General features: G+C 34.8%; 1 pseudogene across 1 annotated transcript; it reads left to right on the forward strand.

The window, feature by feature from the left end:
- Nucleotides 1-12,466: 12,466 nt before the first annotated feature.
- Nucleotides 12,467-13,435, forward strand: LOC308434776 (olfactory receptor 9K2-like; annotated as a pseudogene). The gene has a single exon. The product of its transcript is annotated as an olfactory receptor 9K2-like (transcript).
- Nucleotides 13,436-13,985: the final 550 nt, after the last annotated feature.

The raw sequence follows: 13,985 nt of genomic DNA on the forward strand, positions 1-13,985 counted from the left end.
CTGGCACTCAGCATGTAGAAGAATGAAAATAGCCCCTTTCTTATCTCCTTGTACAAAGCTCAAGTGCAAGTGGATCAAAGATCTCCACATTAAACCAGGTACACTGAAACTATTAGATTAGAAAATAGGGAAAACCTTAGAATACATAGGCACAGGAGAAAATTTCCTGAACAGAACACCAATGGCTCATGCTCTAAAGTTAAAAATTGACAAATGGCTCTTAATGAGATTGCAAAGTTTCTGTAAGGCTATGGACACTGTCAGGTAAACAAAACAGCAGCCAACAGAGTGGGAAAAGGTCTTTACCAACCCCACATCAGATAGAGTCCTAATATTCAAGCTGTACAAAAACTCACGAAGCTAGACACCAGAAAATCAAACAACCATACTAAAAAGTGGGGTAACAGAGCTAAACAAAAAGTTCTAAATTGAGGAATTTCGAATGGAAAATTGGACATAGTGCTACCTGAAGACTCAGTTATTCCACTTCTGGGCATATATCCCAGAGATGCTCCAATATAAACCAAAGACACATTCACCACAATGTAGCCAGAAGCAGGAAAGAACCCAGATGTCCTTTAGTAGATGAATGGATACAAAAATTGTGGTATATATACACAATGGAGTACTACTCTGCTATCAGAAACAATGACTTAACTAAATTCTTAATAAAATGGATTCATCTATAGAATAGCATCCTGAGTGACATAACCCAGTCACAAAAGAATAGACATAATATGCAGTCACTGATAATTGGATACTAACCCCAGATAGCTCTGAACACCTCAGAAACAACTCACAGACTGTGTGAAGTTCAATACAAAAAAGAAAAGTAGAGAAAAGATAAATAAAAGAAAAGAAAATGAAAAACCATTATGCTTAATCCTTACAGACCAAGAAAACTTTGACTACTTCCGGGTTACATACTGTTTTACATGTACTTTATGCTCATTGTAACTAGTAAGATCTTAATGCACATTATCAAACCTTTAAAAAAAAGCCAAGAACTGACAAAAATGCATTCATATAGTTTCATGGAAAGAATCTTAAAATTTGTACATTTATCTTTGATTTTTTAAAAAAAAAGTTGTTCAATAAAAATATGTTTTAGATACATCTGTAATCTCAAGAGCCATCCAAGGTAGCAATAAAATTATCTTCACTGTCATTCTTTTAAGCTATCAGTAGGATCTAGTTTTGCAATGAAAACCATAAAACAAGCCTGGGATGGTGGCACATATCTATACTCCCAGCTCTATGTATGAAAGGCAAGATTATTTACAGAAATTGGAAGTCACACTTACCTACAGATTCAGAGAATGTCAAAAAAAAAATAAACAGCATAAGACAATTTTGAGTGTTTCTTGAATATATCTATCTATCTGTCTATCTATCTATCTATCTATCTATCTATCTATCATCTATCTATCATCTATCTATCTATCTATCTATCTATCTATCATCTATCTATCTATCTATCTATCTATCTATCTATCTATCATCTATCTATCTATCTATCTATCTATCTATCTATCTATCCATTTATCTATCTATCTATCTATCTATCTATCTATCTATCTATCTATCAGATCATTACATACCTTTCCAGGGAACACCATTAAAGTGACAAAAACCCAAACAAAACAAAATAAACCAATACAAAAACCCAAAACTTAAAAAAATCACTTCAACAAATGTAGAGTTGTAAAGAGAGAAGCAATATTTTATATCAAAGTTCCACTGCAAGAGGAAGCAATGGGCTCTGCAGTACAAAACACACACCGAGAAGTAACTGTTTATATTGAAATAAGGACACTTTTTAACGGAACACTGGGCATCATTATGACTGACCAACTAGCAGAAGGGTTTGATATTGATACTGCTAGCCTAGAGATATTGAGGTTTCTACTCAGAAAATCCAAGAAATCTATTGCCATTCACAGCATTCATTCTAGGGATGGCTCATTTGGAGAACATATTCACACAAACCAGGCTTCTTGAAGGAAACATTTTTGAGACTGCTCCAAACATTTCAGGATAGGTATGGGTTACTTAGTGCTTCTTTTGAAAGGGGAACACATCAGGAGCAGAGACAGCTGGACATCATTCTGTCCTCACAGGCCCGTTAAAACTTTTCTAAGGTGCCAGTCTGATATTCATACCCCATCTGCCATGATTACCATCCCAGTCCTGACTCATTAAAGCAGTGGGCCAGGACACCCCTACTTCTATCCCCTCCATCCAGGTTCTGATAGCCACACAATAACATTATAGTAAAGTTGATTGTTTCCCATGGAAATCAGCTGTGTAGAGTCCCAGGGGAGGGAGGAAAGCTCTACTCTCATTTTCTTTTTCTTCCAAGTGTGGACTAGGACTGGGCAGGGCAGTTTCCAACCCTTTACATATTTGGGAAAAAGACTAGGAAAGGAGCATAGAGGAGAGACCAAGAGGAACAACAGTGAAAAGGCATGGGCGCCATAGTGGAATTGCTTTTGTAAGTCATAATTTTGTTTCTGGGGAGTTTTTGGATTTCCAGGATTCTGAAAACACATTTATCTAGTTATTCTACATATAAGCATAGGGATATTAGCATAAAAGTGGGTGGGCACATTGTTAGTTATACTGTTATATAGCAAAAAATTCAACAAGCATACACAGAAGTTTGAAAATATTTTTCAGCTTTCCAATTCTGATTTGTCTTTATTTCTTATTCTAAGGGATAGAGCTAAATGCTTCTTCTTTCTTTCTTTCTTTCTTTCTTTCTTTCTTTCTTTCTTTCTTTCTTTCTTTCTCTCTCTCTCTCTCTCTCTCTCTCTCTCTCTTTCTTTCTTCTTCTCCTTCTCCTTCTCCTCCTCCTCCTCCTCCTCCTCCTCCTCCTCCTCCTCCTCCTCCTCCTCCTCATCCTCCTCTTTCTTTATAACCTGTTACTTAGGGATGTTCATAGCGAAAACACTTATGCAGATAAAAACGGCAAGATTGGGTGTGATTTTTAGCATCTCTGCTTCCATATTTTTTTAATTGCACTAAAATATTTGCAATTGATTAATGTCTCTTGAAAATCTTAATATTCTTTCAAAACTTTGGTAAATGTCCTCCATAGTGCTTGTTTCCCATTCTTTAGAATTTTTTTTGTAGCAAAAGCAAATATGAGTTTCTTACTGCATGACTTCATTTAAAAAACAAACACATGGTCTATGAGAAAAATTTTGATAATGTAAAATCAGAACAATTTCTGATAACCTGAGATATTTTTATAAATTAGAGACTGAAGAAGGCCAGGCCTCAGATGTTCTCCCCAGAAATAATTTGGGATTCAGAATAGATTAGAGGGTGAGGAACAGACTCCCACAGCTGAGACTGTGATTCTTTTATTTGATTGGAGGAACTTAGACACAAAGTAACAGTGCCTCTAGCTGTACTCTGTCTTATTCTTTGACAGCAGCTTATCAGAACTGTCCTCGTTACAGAGGTTTTCTAATTCATATTGTATTAATGATGTGTTAGGAATGGGTTACATTCAAAGCCTACTCACATGATTTAACACACAGTTAGATGTGTCAAATCCTGATGATGTACTCTGTATCCCCACATGACAAATGCTTCTTGATGAGATACAGTACCAGCTTAATGTGAGCTCTGCTTGTGGATTTTCCTGGCCCAGGGCTTCTGACCCCATGTATCTCTTTGCTTGGAATTCATATCATTGCACCTACCCAAAAGTTTACTTTCCAAATACTTGTCTAAAATTTTCCTAACATTTTAAAGCCACTCAGAACTTACTTAGCTTCTTCCTTTTAGTGTTAATCATACTTCTTACTTTTCTCTTGTTTATCACTTTTTGTTTTATTTTTTCCCATCTCATTCAACTTCCAACTACAGTTAAGACCCTCATTAATAACAAATGGCCTTTCCTTATTCTTACACTTATTCTTCCTAACAGATCTTTATTCTGAAAATATTATCTCTTCTACCTCATCCAGCCATATTTATGTTTGTTGTTATATACATGAATATGTAAGTATACACATATACATATATACAGTTGTCACACCAGCCATAAAAGATTGTCTCTAGGACTTATCCAGAGATCCTCTGTGATGTGTGTGTGTGTGTTTATGTGTATTACACGTATTTGTGTAGTGTTTGTATAAAGCCTATATATTTTAAGTATCTCCTGATATAATAGTTAATATAATATAAATGCTAAGCAAATAATTGTTAAACTTTATTATTTAGTAAATAATGACAAAAGATAAGTCTGTAGATTTACTCAGGGTAATGTGATTTTTTTTCTGATTGTTTTTATTCTGTGTTGGTTAAACCTAAATAGTAGAAATCATGAATGTAAAGTTCATACTATATATAAAATTCCCCTTATCTTTAATTATGAATTCCATTGTTTTCATATATGAAACTAAAAAAGTTTTCTTTAATGATCTTCAGAATGTATAGATTTATTGGTATACCATAGCATATTTGATTACACCTCTCTCTAGCTCCTTCATAAAGGGCATAATTTATAATCACTAGGGGAAATGATTAGCCATTTAAAATATATGCATTTTTCATAGTGTCTCTTCCATAAATTTTTTCCCTGTGAGTTTCAAAATAAGTCTTTCCTTCTTGGTCCTTTTCTTAGCATCAGAATTCCACTGTGTTTGCAGCATTTCTGTGGGCTGAGGCCCCAGCTTGCTGGGAGCTCAGCTTTGCAGAAAAGGATACAGATGCTGGAAGCCTGACAGATGGCTCAGGAGCAGCAACAGTTTGGGGAGAAGTAACTGAGGGGAATGTAGGAGGGATGTGTGTCAGACTTTCCTACAGAGTAGGAAAAAAAAAAAAAAAAAAAAAACAAAGACACAAGGGAGGATTTGACGATCACCAGTGACTTCATAGATGGGAATTTGCAAAATTGGACTAAAGAATCAACCACAAGGTGAAAACCATCTTCTTTGGACAAAGTTTTATTGCTGGCTCTCCTTGACACCCTCAGAAACCTTCCAATCTGTCACCATGTCCCTGTTTAGTCACTCATCTTTTGCAACTTCAGACAGGGTTCTGGTCTGATTCAATGGGCTACAGGACAGGCCACATGTCCACATGGTAGAGGCAATAACCAAATACCTAACTTTTACACATGATTTCCAGAAGTTGGTTTTTCAGCACTGAAGAATGCAGAAAAACCCCTAAAATTAAACACTTGGGGTTTAAAACTCTTGAAAGTAAAGGTGCTACAGTGGCAGGTGTAACCTTGCTGTAGAAAGTATAGAAGGTCTTCTATGATTCTGTTTTCAGGCATAATCCTAGGTAAGTAAGCTGTGATGCTGAGATTGCTTATTCAAATGCAACCCAAGCCAAGATCCTCCTCCTGGAACATTGGCTTTGGCAATTCGGCAATTCTCATCCAGTAGTTTCCTATTAGACCATGTATCTGTCTGCCTAGCAGATGCCTAGAATAGCAGCTTTGAGGGGTTATGTTTTTTGTTTGCTTTTCTTTTTCTTTTTTTGGAAAAGAGAGGAGACCAGTTTTTCAAACCTTGTCCAGAATCGTCCTCAATTAAAGGAGGACTACAAGTTGTGACACTTGTTGCCAATTATTTTGTGTGTGTGTGTGTGTGTGTGTGTGTGTGTGTGTGTGTGTGTGCGTGTGTGTGTGTGAAAGAATGAACCAATTCCAAATTTGTGGTTGCCAAATATAGTGAGACTTTCAGGGACCTGGCAGTAATATAAATAATGACACAGAGGCTTATTAATATTTTAAAGCTTAGGCCTTAGTTTGGCAGTTTCTTGACTACTCATCCTTACTAATGCTGGTTTAGGCTCCAGCAAGTGGCCAGGTCTACCTCTTTCTCTACTGTGGTTTACCTGTTCACCTCCATGTCCACTGGTAAATTGGTTGCATCTTAATTCTCCCAGACTGCCTATCTTTGCCTGGAAGGTCTACCTTTAACTTCCTGTCCAGGTATTGGCTTTCAATTTTTTATTAAAGTCAATGCTATACAATTCTAGATTGCCTTAGGCAGGTGGGGAAGAAACAAATATTTACAAAATGTGAGACAGGCAATGAGCCATAGAAATAATACTGATACAGAATTAACAATTGAATATACAGAGACACAGCTTCACACAATGTATCCCAACAAACACCAAGTTAATTTTAGCATCTTTTCCTGAAAAGAATGGTTAGTGATTGTGAACTCAGTGGTACTGCATTATGGTAGGGCTAGACAGGTTTACTGGAAATTTCTCTGTAGGTGGATAAAATAAATACATTTCAATGTACACAATGACAACTTTGGGTGTAAAATGCAAGTTACAGTATTGCTGTGTAGCAATAGCTTAATATTCAAAGAGGATATACAAAGTGTTAAGTTACACTAATGAAGTACTCATGTGTAAGACTTTATTTTTATTTATTTATTTTACTTAAAATATATTTTTCTCTTATATAAAACATCCTGACCACAGTTTCTCATCCCTCCACTTTTCTCAGCTGCCCTTACCACTCCTTAACCCCAGATCCACTCCCCTTCTGTTTCCTCTTCAGAAAAGGTCAAGCCTCCAAAAAACAACAGCCAAACACATCAAACAAGACAGAATAAAACAAGTAAAAGTCCTCATATCAAGACTGGACAAAGCAAGCCAATAGGAAGAACAAAGACCAAGGAACAAGCAGTCAGAGATACCTGCTTCTGCTCTTAGGAGTCCCACAAAAACACCAAGCAAACAGTCATAATACATACACAAAGGATCTAGTGCAGACCTATGCAGGTCCTATGCTTATTGCTGTAGTCTCTGTGAGTCCATATGGAGTCTGCCTAGTTGATTTGCTGGGCTATGTTCTCTTGGTGTACTACATTCCCTCTGCCTCCTGTAAAATTTCTGTCCCTCTTCCATGGGTTTCCTTAATCTCTGAGGGAAGAGATCCAATGGAAACCTCCAATTAAGACTCTCTTACCACATAAAATCTGGCTGTGGGTCTCTGTACTTGCTCCCATCTACTGCCTCAGATGAGGCTTCTTTGTTGATGACTGAGCAAGGCACTAATCCTAGATTATCCAGTCTTTGGTGCCTAGCCATATAGGCTGTGTAGAGCATGGGCTCCCTCTTGTGGTATCGGAGTAAAACCGAGTTCTACTACTGGGAGACTTCTATGGCTCCAAAAGATGGTCAGTTTAGACTCTGTATCCTCCATCACTGGTTGGCAATTCTGCTCCATCTTTGTCCCTGCATTTTTTTTAGACAGGACGAATTTTGGGTCAAAAGTTTTGTAGAGGGGTCGGTATTCCCATCCCTCCACTGGAGGTCCTGTCTGGCTACTGGAGTGTTTTCTTCAGGTTCCATAGCTCACTGTTGGACATTTTGATTAAGATCACCCTCATTGACTCTGAAGAGCCTCTCTCATTCCAGATGTCTGAGAATTTCTAGAGACCTTCTCTCCCCCTGAAGCTGCATATATCCATTCATTCTCCTGGCTCGTTGGCCCTCTCTCCTGTCTGGCTTGAAACATGAAGACAATAATTGTTTTATCCACTTATAAAATTTCCAGAAGACTGCTTAAAAACTTGGCACAAATTAGGTAGTACCAGCTTTCTACAGTTTTAGGGAAAATATTGGATTCTTTTGCTTTCATGTTAGGTTTTATTTTTGTTGTTGCTTGTTATTTTGTTTTTGTAGTTATTAAATAAACCACATTGGGGTGATTTATTTTCTAAAGCAGATACATTAGAAATGTTATGAACAAAGTATTTGCATATCTGTTTGCTGCCCTTTACAGGGAGAGAGAGACATTGTTTTTTATCTTACAGTACCTGTTACTGAGCATTCTGTCTCAGATAAAGTGTTCATGTGTGTTGTGTGAGCTGAAGGAAAAGGTGGCAGGGGAGAAACAGTGAGTACCCAGGAGCCTGCTGTTCTGGCTGCCTGGTCATGCTGTACACACCAACACAAGCTCACATTGCTAGTAAGTGGATTAGGGAGACCTGACATCCCAGTGGGCCAGCTCAAGACTAGTTTTAAATTGGAAGTCTAGAATGCAAGGACATCTCAGGCTCAAGAAAGTAACTTGACAAGGTTACTTTCCTAAAAAGGAATCCTATTATAAAGTAGTACAAGCTTATCTACTTAAATGATATAACATTATAAAAATCACCTGGTGATTTTATAGATAAAGAAAACCAAACAATTTAAGTTAAAATATGACATTCATTTCTAGTATCTTGCCTTGAAAAGTGATTAGACAAGGGAAGGTACTACTAGGATAGTGTCAGGTCAGAAAGAGTTGGGAGTAGAAGTTTTGGTAAAAGCTCATTTTATTTTTCTCTTTAGTGTCAGTTATTTTAGCATCATCCACTATTTAGAGGCTCCAGGGTAAAGAAAAGACACATATGGTATGTAATACTTGTAGAAAGCCATCTCACTGATTTCCCTTTGGACACTGAGAAGCCTTTAGAAAACTTATGATGTGGATATGCTTCCACCTTGTGGTAGCATCAGTTGTCTGCTAGGTTCAATTTTCAATTTATTTTGTATGCTTTCTTTTTTCCTTCAAAGGAACACATACGTTTGTTAGCATGGAGAATATTTAGTGTTTAATACTTTAACCTAGATCGTATTTCTACACATACATACTCATAAGCTATGTGGTCAAAAATTACGACATATTCATGTATAAAAGTACTTTAGTGATTTTTTTTAAGTTAGGAGACACAGTCATGCATTTCTTAAATATTACATACAAATTCATTTTACGGCAAATATCACGTATTTTTCCTAATTAGTTTTCAGAAAACACATTATTCAGTACTATATTTCATATCTATTTAACAGTATAGAGGGTTTCTCACCAAGCATTCATTGTATGAACAACAAGAAACAGAAATAGCATGATTCTAAATGTGTGTGTGTGTGTGTGTGTGTGTGTGTGTGTGTGTGTCTGTGTATGTGCACGTGCATGTATGTGTGTAGTGTTTGTGTGGTGCATGTTGAGACTCCTCTTATCTGGAGTTTAATAAAGAATAGATGGCTCTCTGGAAGATAGGTCAGTGTAGCTGCTCTTTCTATAGTAAGTCTTATTCTTTCAGTCTTGCTTATTCCTTTCAGAAAAGAAACCTCAAAACAGAAACCCATTTGGACCCAGGATTGTCTGTGTCTGGAACTTGAAATCCAAGCTCAGAGTCAGCTACTTGACACCAAAGGCCAGCTTCATCAGGACTGAAAGACATGTGCTCAGTGAACGTGGAAGGCATCCAGGTCAAGTCTAACTGGAACCACTGACATTCAGCTATGTTAGCTCTAGATTCAAGCAGTAAGAATGTTACCAAATACATCTGCAAAAAAATAAAAAATAAAATAACAAAAAACCTGACATTGTTGAGGCTTGTTTTTTTTTTTTTTTTTGTTATGAATTGGAAATGCTAAATATTGGCCTTCAAGGTCTGGTTGCCCCTAAGGATGAGAGAATCTATGAGGGGAATTAATTAATATTATTCAAAATGCTTAATTTTGATCTTGTTATTTTACAAATTTATCTTTTATTTAGAATAATAACAATTGGAATTCTTCAACTTCATGTAAAAACAGTTACAAGAGAGTATAAATACAAAAGTCTAAGGTAAGAATATTTATCAAATATTTATGTGTTTTTATCATATAAAAAGAAAACCCAGGACATTATCTAGATAATTAAAATATAACTTTCTTGTAGATAAAAATGTGTTGACATAATTTAGAAATTATTCAGGTTAGAATAAGCTTTGAGAATTGTATTCTATTACCTAAAGAAATCTGACTAAAAATACAATAGTTGATATTTATAGTTTGAGTTACATGAATTCTATTATCTCATTTGCCTTAATTTCACTTCTTAATAAATTTCACAATATTAAAACTTCTCCATCTAGTGACAGTTTAGGTTAGACAGTCAGCTTTTATTTCTAGATAAATTTAACTGTTTTTTTCTGAATCCAAAGTTATCTATAGCATGACTGAAATACATGCTGGAGCATTTACAGTCAGGTTTGCTCTTACAGTCACCTTTACTAAGCCTGCTGTGCTCAATAATCACTTAACTGTAACCTTCAGCATTGCTACTCTAAACTATTTTAAATTTTGTGTTTTTTGTTAAATCAGCACTGAGTCACTGAGTGAGGTAACTTGTTATTGGTCATTTAGCAGTAAACAAAAGATCACTGTCACATCATGAAAAACCCTTCATAAAATACATTCATGCTATAAATAGTCCTGAATTGAATATTTTTAAAAGTTTCCAGTTCAGTGCCAAACAATTCCTGCCATAGAGTATATGCTTTTAAATACTAATCACATTAATTAGTGGTTTGTTAGATACAGATTATCTTTGAAAAATTATGCTGTTTTCATTGGTGTAGCAACAAAGTAGCTCTTGATTTGTTATAGAAACTGGGATTTCTTCCTTTCTTCTCTTTTGATTTTAAATTTTGATTAAATATCAAAGCAAATTGAACTTGCAACATTTTCATAAAAGTCTTGCTAACATAGCGATGACATAAAACTAGTAACAATATATCTAATAAAAATTTAATGTAATATACATTTTGAAATGATCATCACAGTAAAGCTCACAAGCTTATGATTTACTGTGGAAGGCAGATATGTGTGAGATGATTTAATGTCTCTTAAAGGTCCTTAAAAGTTTTCTCTGTCTCCTGTAAAAATATTTCTTTCCTACTCCAAATGAACAAATGGTGAATACTTGAAAGTACTCTGAGCATATGTATACATGAGAGTACATTTTGTATTCTTCTCCAACAAAATAAACACTTTAATCTACCTTACTCAGTAAATTTAGTTCCTGTCAGCTACCACTGAGATCAAACTATTATAAACCTTTCAGGATAAACTTCAGGTATATGATGGAGAGGGGTAAAGATGAATATCAAAAATAGCAAAAAGGGTTGTGTCATTACATCTATAAATTCAAAGTTGTATGTATTAACTTTATGGACTTTTATTGAAGAAAGCACTGAATAAAAGATATTAGGGAAGCTTTTTGGTTCTGAAGTAGTTTTTTAATCCAAAGAAAATAAAAATATAGCTATACTTTTATTTTTTATAATTATTGAGCTATAAAGTCAAAAGAAAACTACATATTGCCATTTTTGATGGTGGGTATACTACTTATCTCAACCCTATCTAAAAAGATTCTTGGATCATTTGTAGGTTTTTATTATTGATACCTTTGTGGGAAGAACAAATAACATTTGGTTTAAATATTACAAAAAATAATAAAGTTATTTTTAGCTGTTAGACAACTTAATTCATAATAAATATATTTTTTATAATGTAAGAAAATCAGAAATGCTTCAAAATAATTAAGGTTGTTTATGTTGCTTCCCTATTAACCTACAAGAACATTGAATGGTTTAGATGCTTTAGAAAATTAATGTATACTTATTCTTAAAACTACTGAGTTCTTACCATTAGATCAAAATCTCATTAACATTTTCTGTCTAATATAATATATTCTTCTATGTGTTAATGTTTTTTATTGGCTTCTTGCCTGGAAGCCTTTAAACTTTTTCTCACATTAAAAAAAAATCTTTACACACCAAGAAAACTCTGACTATTTCCAGGTTGCATCTTGTTTTACATGTACTTTATGCTCATTGTTACTGGTGGAATCTTTATCATACCATCAAACCTTTAAAAAAAAAACAAGTACTGACAAAATGTATTGTATAATTTTATGCAAAAATGCTTAAAATCTGTACAGTTATCTTTGTTTTGTAAAATAAAGTTGTTAAAAATGTTTCAGTTTTTTTTTGGACAAATTTACACAAAAATGAAAAATCAGACTTCACAGGATAAAAATATGTCTCATACTGACATTTTTATTTGCATTAAAATTAAATAGTTATGCTTCATGAGTGGAAAATTGGCCACTTTATAAAAGACCTCTGAAGAAAATATCTTTTGATAAATACCTGTAGTTGCAATGGTCCATTTGATAGAAAGATTATACTATTTTGCCTTGTACTCTTAGCTTTCTGTTTCTTTATTGTTTATTGTAAACAAGAAGGGGAAATACTAATAAAACATTTATTAAGTAATAAATTTAAATTTTAGAAAAGTATATTTTTATTATTATCAATTTACCAGTATTTAAAATGTCAATATTATCTCAGCCATAAGATATAATCCATAGCTTCTCATATGACAGTGCAGACATAAGAAGTATCAAACAACATTATATTTAAGTTCACATTGTTCTGGAGTAACATTACGTTGTGCTCCAGTTGTGTTCCCTTAAGGGAGAAGCAAGGTATTTCTCATCTTAGTTAGCAGCTGTGTAAACTTAGAAGAGTGGTGGGTACAAAAGTTCATGACAACTATTTATCTTTTAAACTGTGAAGTGTTACTGGTTATAGCTAATACATTATGGGGAGTTTTTATGTTGATTTTCTTTTATAACCTGAAGCAGAAATTTGCCATGGGTGACAAAGAAAGAGACAACCAATCAGAAGTGACTGACTTCATTCTCCACTCAGAAGTGACTGACATCATTCTTGTAGGCATCAGGGTCTGTCCAGAGCTCCACAGTGTCCTCTTTCTTCTATTTCTTATTGCTTATGGGATGGTTATTCTGGGAATCCTTAGCATGATTGGAATCATAGTGACTAATCCCAGGTTGAACACACCAATGTATTTCTTCCTAGGCAATCTCTCCCTCATTGACCTCTCCTACTCCACGGTTATTGTACCTAAAGCCGTGGTAAACATTTTATCTCAGAAAAAGACTATATCCTGTGTGGGTTGTGTTGCTCAACTTTTTCTTTATGCACTTTTCATGGTTACAGAAGCCTTTGTACTATCAGTAATGGCCTACGACCGCTTTATTGCCATTTGCAATCCTCTCCTTTACAGTGTTTGCATGTCAAGGAGTGTCTGTGTCCAGTTGGTGGCTGGTTCCTATCTCTTTGGTTGGGTCAGTTCCATCCTCCAAATCAGTGTAACATTCTCCATGTCTTTTTGTGCCTCTAGGGTCATTGATCACTTCTACTGTGATTTAAATCCAATTGAAAAGATCTCCCGTTATAATACTTTTATCAATAAGATGGTCTCACTTAGTTTGGCTGTGCTCATTATTTTGCCAACAATAATTGTTATTGTAGTATCTTACATGTATATTGCATCCACAGTTTTAAAGATCCATTCCAGTGAAGGGAGAAAGAAAGCCTTTTCTACCTGAAGCTCCCACCTAGGGGTTGTAAGTTTGCTTTATGGGACTGTTTCCTTTGTGTATCTCATGCCTCCAAATAATCCTGAACTTCGTAAAATAGCTTCAGTATGTTATATTTTGTTCACACCTATGTTGAATCCCCTAATCTACTCTTTACGAAATAAGGATGTAAAAGATGCCATGAAAAAAGTCTTGTGTAAGAAAAATGTTTTACTCTAAGAAAGCTTGTGCTCTTTTTTTAATTTACTGATTCTTGTATTAGTTGATTGTTACCTGATTCTTGCCATTTACACATTTAAAGCTGAAGTGTGCTTTAAAAAGGATATAACAGAGCCTTAACTTCCAATGCACAGCATTAATAATTTTTCTGTAAACAACATTTCAATTGTGTTCTTGGTTTCTTTAAGGTGGTTAAATATGAGTGCTTTGGACATTGGTAAAGATTGACTGGATTTTGTATAAGCAGTATGTTTCTTACTCTGACAATAACACTATGTTTGCTATGTGAATAGAGAATTAAAGTATTTTATAGCTACAAGTAAAATATAATGGATAAGGTACTGTACATCATGATAAATTCAGAAACTGTGCATTTACACTGGCTTATATGTAAATGACACTTGGTATAATGCCAGTGGGTTTTTTTGTTTTTGTTTGTTTGATGGCATTTGACAGTGTCAAGGCATATGTATGTAATGAAAAAAAAATGGAAATAAAATATGAGAATGATCTATGATAAATTAAAGTAGTTAGACAACAACTTTGAGCC

Source organism: Micromys minutus (genome assembly GCF_963924665.1).
Source record: "Micromys minutus genome assembly, chromosome: 22".
Taxonomy (NCBI): domain Eukaryota; kingdom Metazoa; phylum Chordata; class Mammalia; order Rodentia; family Muridae; genus Micromys; species Micromys minutus.